General features: G+C 37.7%; 1 protein-coding gene across 13 annotated transcripts in view; it reads left to right on the forward strand.

The window, feature by feature from the left end:
* Positions 1-15,968, forward strand: part of ZNF385B (zinc finger protein 385B) — a 391,044-nt gene that overhangs the window by 279,496 nt on the left and 95,580 nt on the right. Inside the window, exon 1 of one of the 13 annotated variants that reach the window (XM_067741354.1) lies at positions 8,864-9,037. The exons of 11 other annotated variants lie outside the window; for them this stretch is intronic. The gene's annotated coding sequence lies outside the window, so the exon portion shown is untranslated. Of the gene's footprint in view, positions 1-8,863; positions 9,038-9,629; positions 9,649-15,968 lie in introns of those variants that run through there. One more of the 13 variants, XM_067741355.1, reaches the window with a different exon arrangement.

A 15,968-nucleotide genomic window follows, 5' to 3' on the forward strand; every position in this document is an offset into this window, starting at 1 on the left:
TTGGAGGGGGGGGCGGTTGGTCCATGGATCTTAAGTTAAGAATCCCTGGCATAAAGCCAAAACAAGAACAAAGCCAGTGAAAATGGAATATGCCAAGGACATTGGAGGCATTTTTGAAATTGGACCTCGAAACACCTGGCCCTTTCCAGGATGAGAGAAACAGAGAACTAACATTTATTGAAGGCATCCTCCATGGCAGACACTGTGCTAAGCATTTTATATGTGTTATGTTGTTCTTCCCTTTCCAAATCTAAACAAGACAGGTATTATTTCTGATGAGAAAACTGAGGTTCAGATAATAAGCAATTCTTCGAAGTCACATCGCTAAGTAAATAGCAGAAACAAAATTTGAACTGGGGTCTGACTCTAAAGCTACTACTAGGCCACTACGCCTTCCAAGCTCCCAAATCTTGTGAAAGAAAAGATCACAAAAATGCAGATTTCTCTTCCTTAGTGAACTTCTTACAAGGGAACTCCCTAAGCCAGCTTCATGTTGATAGCCAATTCTTCCCTCTCCTGTGCTCTGTGCTGGCTCATTGGAGCTGGGCTGACTTGCAGGGGTGCTGTTGAGAAGGGGTAGGGTCCGCGGAGAGCTGAGGGATGCGGCATTCTCTTGGTTGGCCCTGACTCAAAAGTTCTGATCCCCTACGTGCCCCAGTAAAGGTTTCAGCTGACATCTGTGTAAAAGAGTTGTCAGCTGAGGAGCAGAGAAGCGGCCTGTCAGACTCAGAATGTCCCACTTGCCAAGTCTCACATGAGAAAAGTGAAGACAGGCCCCATTTGGAAAAGAAGAGCTGCTCTCCAAGAGATTTATTACATAAGGGTCATGTTGCAAAACATATGCTGTGCTCAGTAGACTCAACTCCTCCTTGATTCATTCACATTTCACAAGATAGCTAATTAATCTCTTTAAAACAGAGGGAATGGGTGGCAGAATAAATGAAAGGCCTTATATGAAGGACAAAACAATCTGAGTCTTATCGGAATCCTGTCTTGGTCCTGTAAGCTAATATTGAACTTTCTTCATAAACAGCCTGATCCAGTACTATGCAGAAATCACTGAGGTTTGCACACTTACAGACTTTATATATCAAGGTGAGGTCTGTATCCTCATGTTCTAACCTGTCAAAGTAGAGCATTCTTGGTAAGTTGGAAATAACACTCACAAATCCATTTTTGGTTTCAAGTCATTTTAAGATATGCTATCTTATCACCTCAGACTTCACAATGTGTCCTAGAAAATCATGCTGTTTTCGCAGTGATATTAGAGGCACAGTGAGACGTGGTATTTGATTTAGATTTTTCTTATAATTTCCCACATGATATAGAACTGCTTCATGAAATCACTTGCTGCTAAGCATTTCAGACCTTTATTTGGCAGTAATGAGAAAAAACAACTACACTTGAAAATGTTCGGGAGTGAAGCATGCATATTTACAAGTAGCTGACATCTGATATGCAGTTTTTCTTATGTGCTATGTATGGTGCAAGAGATTTTCCTCTACTGTAAAGGAGGTACCTTCTTCTTATATCAGCGAGGCAGCATAGCATAGTGGTTTAAGTGTCAACTCTAGAGCCAGACTGTGTGGGTTTGAGTCCCAGCTGTGCTACTTACCTGCTTTGTGACCTTGAGCAACACACTTAAACTTTGTACGTCTTGTTTTCTCATCTAGAAAATACAGATAATAGTAAGTTCCTCCCATACTGAGTTAATTTGAAGATCGGGTGAATTAATATATGCATAATGTGCTTAAAACAGTGTTGCATATAATGTGTTATCTGTGTTAGCCATTGTTATACAAATGTGTAAATATGACCAATAAATTGTACTTTAAGTGTTAGAGGGTTCAAAAAATAAGTTAGCTTCTCCTTAGTTTAGGATAAGGCTTTACGCCAAGTTTATTCTTATCTCTGTCTTGAGAAAGCTCTAACTAGGACGCTACCATTCTTCTCTCTTATAGCAAGTGCGCATAGCAATCAGTGGGTCCCCTGGTATCTGTGGACTGAGGATCCTTGGGTACCAATAAATGGAAACATGCACCAAATATTTGGTAGATTGAATAAATGCCATGTCTCACACATACCCAATGTATTCTTGCCAAATGCATGTCAGCCCTACTGTAGAATGAAATACAGGCAGACCTCGTTTTATTACACTTGACTTTATTGTGCTTCACAGATACTGCGTTTTTCACAAATTGAAGGTTTGTGTCGATGCCGTTTTTCCAACAGCATTTGCTTACTTCGTGTCTCTGTGTCACATTTTGGTACTTCTCACAGTATTTCAAACTTTTTCCCTATTATTATATTTGTTATGATGATCTGTGATCAGTGATCTTTGATGTTACCACTGTGACTCATTGAAAGGCCCAGGTGATGGTTAACATTGTTTTGGAATAAAGTATTTTTAACTAAGGTATATATATTTTTTTAGACATAACTCTATTGCACACTTAATAGACTACAGTATAGTATAAACATAACTTTTATATGTGTTGGGAAACCAAAAAATTCACTTATTGATATATTTGCTTTATTGTGGTAGTCTGGAACTGAACCTGCAATATCTCTGACGTATGCCTGTCCCTTTATTTTAAATGTTACTGACTTCATAATAGTATTGCATATAATACTATGCATATACATGCAAAGTAATAATATGTGAGGAGTCCTTCAAACCATTTGGTGTTTAAAAAGTGTCTTCATATTGAATACTTGAAAAGGCTGGAGAAATGTAGTCATTCATTCATTTAAGATATGTATAGAATGCCTGCCACAGGCCTGACACTGTTCTAGAAGCTGGGAATAGAGCACCTAGAATATAGTTGTTCTCATGGAGATTATATTCTAGTGAGAGACAATGAACCAGTACACAAATAAGATGAGATAATTTTAGAGACATAAGTGGCTAGAGTGAGTAAAACAGAACAATGTAATAGAAGGAAGACCTTGCTGAAGTCCTCAATGGTGTCTCTACTGCGCTGAGACACAACTGAATTGGGGGAAGAGAGTTCCACACTGAGAGAACAGCAAAGGCAAAAGCCTTGAGATAAGTATGAATTTGACATGTTTGGGAAAGGGAACAGAAGCTTAGATCTTGGGGGGGCAGTAAGGAGAGGTGATATAAGTTGAGGTTTTGGAAGTAAGCAGGGGCTTAATTGTGTAGTAACTGTAGGCCATGGTAAGGTGTTTGAATTTATTAAGAGTGCAGCGGGAAACGACTATGTGCTAGAGTAACATGATAAGATTTGTATTTTTAAATATTTTGCTTTGCTGTCATGTGGAGAACCAAGTATGGGGTGCCTAAGTTGTCTCAGAAAGATCTGTTAAGAGCCATTTGCTGTAGGCTCGATAGATATTGATGGCCTGGAGTAGAGTGGGGCAGTGACATACAGAGAAGCAGAAAGATTTGCAATGTATGCTGAAGGTAGAAACCACAGGACTTGTTATTTGGATGTAGATGGTGATTGAAAGGAGGAACCATGGAATCACATGCAGTCAGCTCTCCATATCCCCGGGTTCCCCATCTGCGGACTCAACCAACCACTGCTCAAAAATATTCTAAAAACAAAATTCCTGAAAGTTCCCAAAAGCAAAACTTCAATTTGTTGTGGGCTGCCAACTATTTACATAGAATTTACATTGTATTAGGTATTATAGGTAATCTAGAGTTGATTTGAAGTTTACGGGAGGCGGTGCATAGGTTATATGAGAGTACTACACCATTTTATAAAGGGGATTTGAGCACCCACGGGTTTTGGTATCAACGCAGGGGTTCTGGAACCAATCTCTGACAGATGCCAAGGGACAACTGTATTTTCAGGTCTTACTAATGTCCTGTCTTCACAATGAAACTGTCTCCAGCCATTCTAGCCCCCGTTTGTCTCTCCTTTTGGTACCAGTTGTTTTTTGAGCTCATAATCAGCTCCAGGTGCTTAGGACACATTAGTGAACAAAACAAAGATCCCTGCCCTTGTGGAAGTTATATTCTCTTCTGTACTATTTCTCCATCAGTGCCTGTAATTCACACTAAATTTTATGTGTCTTTGCATTAGTCTCTAATTATTTCAGATACATTATTTTTGTTCTCCAAATAGATGGTCAGCTTCTTAAGGACCAGGGACCCCAGTAATGTCTAGCTTAGTGCTGGCGGTTGCAAAAAGGAATAGTGAAAATGTGTCTTTTTCATAGACAACTTCTTGTATATAGGCTTGCCCACTTTAAATAAGTAAATTTGTAAAAATCTAAAATTGCAATTCAGATAATTGGAAAGCCAATCACTTTTCCATTAGAAAGGGATTATTTACTCACTCAAGAGTTAATTTAAAATAAAGGATTCCCCTAATGAATGTAATTAAAAGTTTGTTAACAGGTCATTATGTATTTGTCAGGGGATACAGTAAAGGAACTGAAGCTAGAGTATCAGGAGCCACAATCAATTTTAAATTATGCAAAATGAAGACAAAGAAGCTGAAATTTAGAGTTCTAAGTAAAAAAGAAAATAAGTTCTGATTTCTAAAAATTCAAACATATAGACAGCTTTCCAGAGAACTTCCATTTTCTAAATTTACAGTTCATAATTGACAATTATAAATTATTTCTTTAACCAGATCACGTTCATGCTGGCAATGAAAGGTAATCATTTGAATACACAAGAAAATTGGCTTTTGGTTATAGCTTTCTAAGTGTGTCTTAAAATATAAAGAAGAAAACAAAATTCATGGTTTTCTGTTTTGCAAGGAAGACTGAGCATCTTCATAAACATTCACAGGATATTGACTCCTTTTCAAGACTCATAATAATGTTGGCATTGAAGTGCTATTGCTAGTGTAATGTTCTGTCTAACACATCTGTGGGTTAGTTAAGCTTCTGAGGACTATCCCAGGAATCCAGTGACCATTTATAACTTTGTTTCTAGGAAAAATGCTTCTGAATTCTAGAATACTAACTTTAAACCTAAGGTTAGGAACACACCCCAATTATTAGGAATCCTCTTAAGCTTGTTTCTGTAATTCTCATAATCCATTTACTCTTTGAAGACCATCATAATTATCAATGGCAAAGAAAACCTTTAATCAGGTGGTATACAGCAGCACAGTTCTTATAATGAGAATGCATTGATAGATGTTCCCTTTACCTCATTCATTCATTCAACACATTTATTGAGTGCTTCTCTGGACAAGGAACTAGGCAAACAGCAATAAATCAATTCTGGTCTCTAACCCAGAAGAGCTTACAGCTCCTTGGGGAAGAAGACACATATACAACAGAATGTCTTAAGTACCATTAGGGAGGTATAAATGAAATGTATTGCAGATTCAGAGGAGAGCAAGATGCTTTCTTCTGATGGAAGTGGGAAGACTTCCTGGAAGAGATAGCATTTAAAATGCCACTTGAAAATGGAGAGAATTTGAAAGGGGACAGTCAAAGAAGGGCATCCTGGGAAACATGACAGTGTAAACAAAGTGATAGAATTAAGAAAGTCTGTATGTACAAGAACAGGTCAGTGCTTCATGCAGTGAACATTTCTGGAGCAATTACTAGGTGTAAGGTACTGCCTAAGGAGCCAGGGACAGAGAAAAAACTAAGACTTGGTTTTTTCCCTTGAAGAATAATTCAGTTTAACATATCTTAGAAAGTGTGAGTAAGGAAATGGTTTTCAGTTAAGTTTGAGGATGGTGATGAATGCTGAACTGAGGTGTTGGAATTGTATTCCGTGAAAGGCTTTGGTGATGATAATAATAATGCTTATTATTCACTAAGTCCTTCTATGTTCTTTGCACTTTAAGAATTTACACGGATTAGTTCCTTCTGGTCTCCTCATGAGATATGAGTACTGTTTTATTCCTACTTGTCAGCTGAGAAAACTGGGGCTTAGCAAGTCAATTAATTCCTTTAATGTTGCCCAGCTGGTAAGTAGCAGAGTAGGGATTTGAACAGGTGTATTGGATTTCAGAACCCATAACTCACTGAGGGGAGCCATGGAAGACATTTAAATAGAAAAATGATTGATTTGAGCTATCCTTCTTAAGAATTCAGTTGACTATGGTGGGAATAAAATGGTTAAAGGATTATGCTAGCGAACAGCTAATGAGAACCTAAATGGAGGTAATGGGTAATGGGTATAAAAAGGGGAAGGAGGTGAGAGAGGTCATAAAGATAACTAGCTTGATTCAGGATCAGGGAAGAGGGAAAAGTCAAATACAGCTTCAGGTTTTAGAGTCTGTGGTGCCTGGAAGACTCATGGTGCCAGGCAGTGAAATAAAGACCACCAAAGGAGGAACATCTCTTGGGGAGGTAGCAGGGGGCTGGAATGACTAGTTTAACTTTGTACAAGTTGAAGTTGAGGTGCCAGTGGGATACAGGTGTGAAGGGTCCAGCAGGTGGTTGGAAATAACAAAAGTTGAGCTTAGAAAAGAGGTGTTTCAGATATGGGATCATATTTTACCTGGTACAGGGGTCAAGGAAGACTGATAAAGGACTTCAAAGTCATACTTTTATTAGGCTGGAAAAATCAGAAGCCAAATCATAGGATTTGTGAAGTGAAGGGATAGTAAAAAAGAAAAAAAAAGTGAAAAAGGAAGTGTAGGCTGCTCTAAAAGGAACTAAAAGTTAAGGGAAAAGAGAGTAATTGGTAGACTAAGAGGCTAATAGGACTGAGGAAAGTCTTCTTTGTTTTCCTTAAGAATGGAATGACTAAAGATGGTGACTGATGGACCTTGGAATTGGTGGGGCTGCATTAACTCAAGGGCACATGTGATAGGTTAGCCGGGTGAGGAATGCCTGGTGCCTCCTTCAGATTCATCCAGACTCTTCCAGTCCTTTAGATCACCACTCAAATGCCACCCCTCTGCTAATAAGCCTTTGTCTCTCCCATAGTTTTTCCCATAGAGGCTTAAATGCTCCTTATCCCTTTCTCCTATTGCTCTTAGTACATACATACATGGACCAGTGGTTCTCAAACATCAGAGTGCTTCAGATCACCTGGAGGGCTGGTTAACACACAGATTGCTGCTGGGCTTCCCTGGTGGCTCAGTGGTTGGGGGTCCGCCTGCTGATGCAGGGGACGCGGGTTCGTGCCCTGGTCCAGGAAGATCCCATGTGCCGCAGAGCGGCTGGGCCCGTGGGCCATGGCCGCTGAGCCTGCGCGTCCGGAGCTGCAACGGGAGAGGCCACGATGAGAGGCCCATGTACCGCAAAAAAAAACACAGATTGCTGGGTCCCACCCCCAGAGTTTGTGATTCTGTAGGTCTGGGATGGAGTCTGGGAATTTGCTTTGCTAACAAGTTCTTGGGTGACGCAGATGCTGCTGGTCTGGGGGCCACACTTTGTGTACTACTGAACTAAACTAAGGACCTATGAGAGGCACAGATCAAGGATTTGGGAGCTTTACGATGAACTAGTGTGCCAGACCTGGAAATGTTCTAGAAAAATACTCCAGGAATCAGGCATGATTTAAGTGCAAGCAGAAAAGAATGGAATATTTTGCCTAGCTCTGTGAAAGAAAAATACCTCAAAGGAAGCATCAACATAATCCCTACTGAGCAAAGAGTTTTCTTTGGAGAGGTCTATTGTAGGTATAGATTTTTAAAAATAAAATAAAAAATAAAGTGAAAACCACGGCAGTGTCTATAAGTTTATTTTAATCATGAAGAACTAAGTATTACATGAGCAAGAAGTGCACAATTATTATTTGGGGGAAAATAAGTATAGAGCTCCCATACTGTGTTCCATTTAGAGTCCTATGTTGTTATTATTCATAACAACTGAGGCCTAGAGATATGTGCCATTTCTAAGAGCTGGTTTTATAATTACCATTTTGATTGCCACATCTAATTATTCCCTTAGGTTTACCTATCCCTGATAGTTACTGCACAAATCTGACTTAAGTAGATATACCAAATCTCTGAATTTGGGTGGGTGTAATTTGTTCTGTACATCATCACTGAGGTGTTGGCCATGATTGACAAATATGCTAAAAGTTGCACAACCAAAGTGCAAAATCCTTCTCGACATTTGCAAACATCAGTCATTTTAAGTTTCATTCAGTCAAATGTCCACAAAGCTAATGCAACAGTATCAGTGACAATCAGCTTAGAAGAAGCAAAACAACCATTTGGTCATAGCCACACTGTGTAACCTGGATATATCAGAAGCCTTATTCTGATCATATGGTCAGAGGCCACTAGATGGAGAGTGAAATTAGTTAGGTATAGGAATAAGTGTATTATTTTAATTCCAATCCTACATAACTGCTAATTTCACCATGGTAATTCTCCCATATAACTGAAATTAGATTTTTGAGTTGAAATGCATAAACATCCCTATTAATGTTATCAACATCTAATTATCTGCTTCAGTCTTTTTGAATTACATGTTGTGAATCTTTATTTAAAACCTAAAACTCCCCAGAAAAGAAATTCTCTAGGTCTAATGGTATGCAAATAAATTACTTGGGACTAGCAGAATATAAATAAAGTTCACATTTTGAGAACATATTCCTTTTTTAAATAAAAACCAATTTCAAAATAAAGATTTAGTTGCCCACCTAGAAAAGAAAAAAACAATCCCCTTAAGTCTGAGTGATACTAAAAATTCCAAACTGTTATAATAAGTACATATTCTGCGAGAATTAAATTGCTTCATTGGAAAGTAGAGGTGGGTGTCAGATTATTTGATTCTACTTTTACCGTGGCAAAGTGGTAGTTACTGAGTAGCTGGGAAATACTCAGAAAAATTACATGAAAGAAAGTAACTTGTCAGTCTTTTAGGATATATTTGGTTCAGTGTCGTCAGAAGGTAGTCTGCCCTCTCCCTGGAATCAAGTTGCAAACGCTATCCTCGGTAGTAATTAGAGCTAAGCGGCAATTACAGAACGTATGATTTGTTCAGACGCACTGCCTGTCGGCTGTTTCCTAGCACCACATTTCACAGGAGCACCAGGTTGAAATGATGGAATTATTTATCTCTCAATGTACTGCCTCGTACAGTGTTCGAATGCAGAAGTGAACCGTGGATTGTAATCTTAAAAACCAAGGTAAGCATTGCTAGCCGATCAGCTTTTACACCTCAGGGGACTCTTTCATGAAGTATATGACAAAAATGTAAAACAGTTAAAGTCAATTTTAGAAAAGGGAAAAAGTACCTGAGTTAGAGCAAATAGAATTTTGCTAATTTCGTGACTCCCCTGCCCAAGGTCATCTTGGTTTTTCTAACTTGTTTTTATTTAAGTTGTAGTACTGGGTCACTTTGCTAAGTATAATAAAGATGTGACAGACTTCCCACATTTCCTTTGTCTTTATGAACTACAGTTCCTTTTTCTTTTGATATTTGTCTCACATTTTTACTAGGTAAAAATAAGATTTAGGTTTAATCCAAGTATGTTAGAACGCTCTCTCTTTTCTATTCTCTTCAGGAAGTATATTTAAGCAGATGATTGTACATGCTCAAGAATTCACATTCAGACTGACAGAACAGTGGCTGGTAGCCTGTAATAAAATTGAGTGACATGCGTGATTTATACTCTTGTCACATGATTTTTATGATAGGCACATTTCAAGCTTTTAATGTTCCATCTAGTTCAAATCAAAACTCAATGGCTTCATGTTTCTTTAGACCTTTGGGCATAGAAATCTCTCTGGAAACCAGGTAAGTTTAGCTCCTCAAGAGGGAGTATTGTCTGTCATGAGGATAGATGTATTTTGTATGTATACAATAGATATTTGTGAAATTATTTTTATTTTAATATTGTTACTTCAGTTCTCCCCACCTAAAAAAATCCTTTTTCTTTCAATTTTGCCATTTTTAAACGTGAATAAATATTACTGTTAGAAACTTAGAAACTCTTGGCAGTAGGAAGATGTTTTTATCTCATTGTCCCCAGTGAGATTTCAGGTGGTTTGGAAAATACTGAAAAAGTATCAGCTTCTTTTATTCTACCTCATTTGTGGATTAGGGGTGTAAACACTCAGGGTTCAGTAGACTCTTGCAGAAAATGAGTAAATTAAGGCCAGTGTGCATTAATTTTTCCAAGGTCCTAGAGACCCTGTATTGTGGGACCTCTTAGCAGACGCTGTTGCTCAGTATCGTTATCCTTATTAGGCTAGTACCTGATTTTGGAAGAAATTTTTTTCTAGCCCTGGGTCCATAATTGGCTTCATTTTTGTCTATATGCTTTGTCATGGAATTATTTATCCCTGAGCATCGTTTTTTCATCAGCAAAACGTGGGATGATCGTAAGCCATGTAACAGTTTTGAAGTCTACTTAATATACGTAAAATCACCCTGTGCTCCTCGATGAAAAGTTATAGAATTTGTATAACCCAGGACACTGATGATGAATTTCTGTAAAAAGATACCATTAAATTCTATGGTGGATTTAAGTTCTTAACTTGCCCCATTCTGTCATGCGGGTGGCAGGCACTATCATGTAAGCACATGTGAAACAGTGCTCAGTTGTTGCAACTGACCTGACGGCTTGAGACATAACTGGAGATACGGCCTTAATTTAATTGTTTTATCTTGTTATGGGGACAAACTCACCCTGATATTAGCAAAGTCTTGCTATTAATCTTCTGATTTATAGAAGCAAATATTGAAAATGAAATTAATACAATATAGCTGCAAAAAAGGCAAATGACAAATTTTAAGAGTGCTTTCTAGTTCCCCAGCAGTATTTAGTGGTGAGAGACAGAGACGAAGAGATGAGAGAGACAGACAGGCACATACACATACAGAGACAGAGACAGAAAATGCCAGAGACATCAGAGAGCTAAGAGAGATGAGAGAGGCAGAAAAGAGAAACAGGTGGGATGCGGGAGACTAGGGACACAGAGCGGGATAAGAGAGAGAGAGAGGAAGTGGGTGTTAGAGAAAAGAGACACAAGTCAATCAGAGTTTGAAAATAGAGATTGTGCAATTTGAGAACTTTGGATTCTTTTTGCATTTTCCTTAACTGAAATTTCAACACACTTTGTCATATTAAATGTGTTGAGCACCAAGTCCACTTTTATGAATGTTTGCTTTCCATTTGTTTCCTTTAAAACAAAGAGAGCGTAAAAGGCTGTTTGAAGTTCAGAAGAGGCCAAGAGTGAAAACAAATGTTCTTCTAAAAGAAAATTTTTCCATTCCTTTGTTGCCTTAGAAAGCAACTCATTGAAAAGGAAAATGATGAGTGCTGTGATTAAATTCTCTGCTTTCCATGCGGCTCCTTATTAAAAAATCATTATGTCTTTGACTTTTGGTGTTCACAGGGGGAATGAGAAGGAGTCATTTGGGAAGCCAAAAAGAAATTCCAAAGAATAAAAACATTATAAAGGTGCAAGAATAAACATGATACACAGGGACAGGCACAATCATTTATGATGAATCACTTCCAATGCAGAAAATCCTTGGGCATTCACCAGAGGGCCTTATCTGATGCTGTTTTGCATATCACTAGTGCCCCAGAAGCTGCCTGCATGACTGAAGCAAGTAGCATCCATTTCTAGGATGTCAGGACAGTGGCAGAGTTCCAAGAAACCAGACCAGGGATTGGCCATTCTGTTTAATACCCACTAAAGACCCTTTGTAGTGCAAGCATCCCTGGGTCACAAGACTCTCCGTGTGTCTCAAGATAAGTGTGTCTCCCAGTTGCCCAGCTCCTTTGTTTGAAGGACTTAGATGCCCTGCTTAATTAGGTTGTTCCTACTGATACAGTTTTTGCTCTGGTCTACTTCATTCCATACAGATTTCTGCCAAACAATTGAAGATGAAAAAGAAGAAAATCATTTTAGGAGTGAGATGTTAGGAAATTCCAAATAAGGCATTGGTGCCAATTCTAGTCCACTTGGCAAAATTCAGCCAAACTTACACCACTCTTCCTTTCCTCTCCAAATCCGCCTCATCCTTTTCCCCATTCTAACCCCACTGTCTCCCCATTACCCACAATTTCTGCTCACCCTATCCCTCGCATGGCCAGATTTGTCACCCCATACCAGGTTTCCACAGGAATGGAATGGTGGCTTTCATGCTGCTTGCACAGCAGCCCTGGCTGCCAGGTGGGAGCCATCTCTACTGCTCCTGGATAAAAATGGCTTCTTGGCTGATAGAGGACCAAGAGTGGTCTCGTCTATGGCAGTCACTATGTAATCATTATAATACTCCACTAGGATTTTTTCTGAATTCTCTATGGTGCACTATAATTATGGTGGTCATGAGATATGCATGCAAAAAGGGTAGAGGATTTTAACACAGTTTTTACTCTTCTCTTTATTCCCATTTTGTGTTTTCTAGGAGCCTATTGCTTTTTTTTTTTTTTTTAATTTTTTTTTAACATGGGCAACAGCTTTTGAATAGCTTTGAAATGTCTGGTTAATATTTAAGCTAAGGAAACCTCTTTTCTCTACCAAGGTGGGAGTAGAGAACACTGGCAGAGCAAATATTAACTTTGTTTCTTTAAATTGGGGGAGTTTCTGGGAGAAAAATATCTTTTTAAAAGGACCGTTAAGTAAACCAGTATTCTTCTTTTCTTTCCCCATCTTTAGTTCTTAAATGTAAACAGCCTAGACACTGAACGCAAAACTGAAATTCTCTGAAACTAGGGGGCAAAACATTTGGTGTCCCGGAGCTAGAATTTATAGCAGCAGCTGGGTGTGCTGACCTCCCGAGTTGTTGCATGCAGCCCCTTCCTGTGAGCTGTCCCCGTAAGGCCCTGCTTCTTTCATCTGTTCCAGTAGAAGGTCAATTGCCATTGCTTGGAAAAATGTGTCTTTTCAGATAGCATTTTTGTTACACTTCTGATAGAACTTTAGTATAAAAGCCACCAACAGAAATGTGTGTACCTCCTCCTGTGAAGCTATTTGAATTAGTTATATTGATCCAAACAGTATGGTTAAAAGCATAGTTTGAATGAATTTTGCTTCTCTCTTTTTTTCCCCATTGGGAATACTAAAATAATTATTTAAAATTAGGTGTTGTAATCAATCTGCTGCTGCTTTTTAAAAGGGAAAGAATGTTGGCTCTTGGCCACATTAGATTTTCTCTTTCATTTAATTTCTTCCAGTATTCATATTAATAAAACCATTAAAATTAAAATCTCATTTAAAAATGAGTACTTCTAAATTTCAGTCTATATACAAAAAGAAAACAGACTAAATACTAATCTACTTAAATTTTTAAAGAAGATAAAGACTTCAATATATGATTCTTGTACATCTTTGATTGTACAGACAAGTATTTGAAATAGTGTCTCTAGGCAATGAGCTCTAAATTTGATTCCTACCATCAGTCAGGTACCATGCTAGATTAAGTTCTAATCCCATTTTTCTCATATAAGATGAAGGGTGGATTCCTAAATTATGTTTACTGCTAAAATTTTATGAACTATAGTTCCTCTAGAAATATTCAGCAGTTTGAGAAACATAGTTCTCTTTCCTAGGAAAGTCTGTAGTTTTAGGAAGGTTTCTAAAATAAGTCATACTGCCATTATGTCCCTAGCATGCTGTAAAGGGAGAGCAAAGAGTTCCTCTGAAACCAAAAGAGGCGTCAGATTTCAAGAAAGCATCTTGACGCCATAGACAGAAGTCACTGGGCAAATGTAGCTCAAGACCATCTCCCTACGTCTTTTTGCCAGAAAATTCCGTCAGGCTCCTGACCTCCCAATCCAGTCTCGACCTCAGACAATTTTAGTAAAGCCCTGTCTGGAGATAATTTTGGCTTCTCTAAAGACTTAGTAATTTAGGAACTTAAGCACATGACATTCCCTTTTGATAAGTTAGGTGTATTAAAAACTATTTCAAAAAACTTGACAAAGCATTTGTCAGAACTCTATTTTCTCTTCTTTGACTTTCCTTCTTTTCACGAGCATGCTTAATAATATTGGGTTACAAGTGAAGAAAACTGTAACAGAGAGAAACTTATTTAAATTCAGCTTAAAGAAGACAGTTGGTTCTTAAGACATTTTCGTGAACCAATTATCTGCTTTACTTAAATTCTGAAATTCTCAGATTTTTCAATGCTGCTTTAAAAAAGGATTGCAGCTAAGGAAGTATGTCACATGTTTAATCAAACTGTATTTTGTACTCTATAGTAAATAAATCTTACCCATTTTTTCAAAAGTTAAATATAAGAAACAGTGCATGGACAAAATATTCAGATATAAATATTCAGATATAAATATTCAGATATAAATGAACCACCACTGGGTTCTATGTATTCTATTGCTATACATCCAAAAAGTCATTCATTGCATCTTAGTGAAAGATTCATCAATTTGTGTAAAAGCTGGCATATTACCACTAACCCAAAGGACATTGTGGCTTAAATCATGATGTGGCTTCACTGCTGTTTTTGATGCAGCACTTCATTATTGCTTATAAACTTCAGGGTGGTACTCAGAAGTTATTTTTAAAGTCAACATTCTGCCAGAATGCTGCTGCTGTTGGAGCATTTTGGAGGGAACCCTGAACTGCCCCAAGGGAGATTCAGGCACAAAGCTGCCAATTGTTAAGACTTTACAGACTCAGAGTTCTAGATATACTTTTTTCTCTTTGGCATCCCTGGATTCTCTGTCAGTCTCCTCTAGCCACTTATGAAGTGCAGCAAGGAAATATCAGCATTAAAGGGAATTTTATTTTCTCACAAATCATTTTGAGCAAAATCAAGCTGGCAGTAGAAAGAAGAACTTAAGAAAACATACTTATCTTAAAATTACGCAAACTTGAGAGTATTTCAAGATGTTCTTCTTGTTGAGGAATTTTGCCTCTATGTGTCAAAGTAGTTTACTAAAGTTAATAACATTGACTATATCACTTTTTTAAATTTTCTATTGAAATGTAACATACAGAAAAGTGCACATAAATGTACAGTTGAATGAATGTATACACACATACACACCTGTGAAACTAGCACTAAGATCTAATAAAAGAACATTTCCAATATCCTAGAAGTCCCTTTCATGCTCCCTTCCAGTCACTGCACCCTAACCTCATCCTACCCTTCCTACAAAAATCGCCATAATCCTAACTAACGGCATAGATTAGTTTTGCCTGATTGTGTGCTTTAAATAAATGGTATCATACAGCATGTTGATGTATATTCCTTTATTTTAGTTATTTTTCTCGACATTACAAGGTTTATTCGTTGTTTCACGTCACCATATACCATTTTATCTTATTGCTGTATTCCATATTGTGTGAATGTCAGGTTGTGTGAAGATACCAGAATTGTTCTTTCTTTGTTGATTAGTTAATTGGCCAGTTTTCAATTTAGGGCTATTATATATAGTATTGCTATGAACTTTCTTATACAGATCATTTCTGTTAGCTATATACTTGGAAGTAGAATTGCTGAGTCATAGAGTAAGTGTATATTCAGTTTTAGTAGACATTGCTAAATCGTTTTTCAACATAGTTATAACAATTTACCTTCAGATAAGAACTCTGGTTGCTCCATATCCTTGTCAGCACTTGGTAATCTCTGTCTTTCTTCATTGTAACCATCCTTGTGGGTATGTAGCAATATCTCATAGGTTAATGCATATCCCTAATGACTAATGAAGTTAGGTGCTTTTTCATATGTTTACAGGCCATTTTAATATCTACTTTTGTGAAGTGTCCATTCAAGTCTTTTGCCCAATTTTCCTACTGCGTTGTCTTTGTCTTACTGATCTGTAGGAGTTCTTTATTCTAGATTCAAGTCCTTTGTCAAAATACATATATTGTGAATATCATCTCATACTCTCTGGATGGCCTTTTCATTCCCTTGATCATGTCTTATCCTTACATTCGTATTCTTAATAGAGTATATTTGTCATTTGTTTCATTTATGATTAGCACTTTTTGTTTCCTATTTAAGAAACCTTTGCTTACTCCAAGGTCACAAAGATGTTCTGCTTTTCTCTTTACTGTTTACCTTCTGATCCAGAAACGCTAAGAACTCCTGAGTGCCTGAACAAGTTTTAAATTTTAATACATTCCATATTTCTATGC

The sequence above is a fragment of the Pseudorca crassidens genome, chromosome 6 (assembly GCF_039906515.1).
Source record: "Pseudorca crassidens isolate mPseCra1 chromosome 6, mPseCra1.hap1, whole genome shotgun sequence".
Classification (NCBI taxonomy): domain Eukaryota; kingdom Metazoa; phylum Chordata; class Mammalia; order Artiodactyla; family Delphinidae; genus Pseudorca; species Pseudorca crassidens.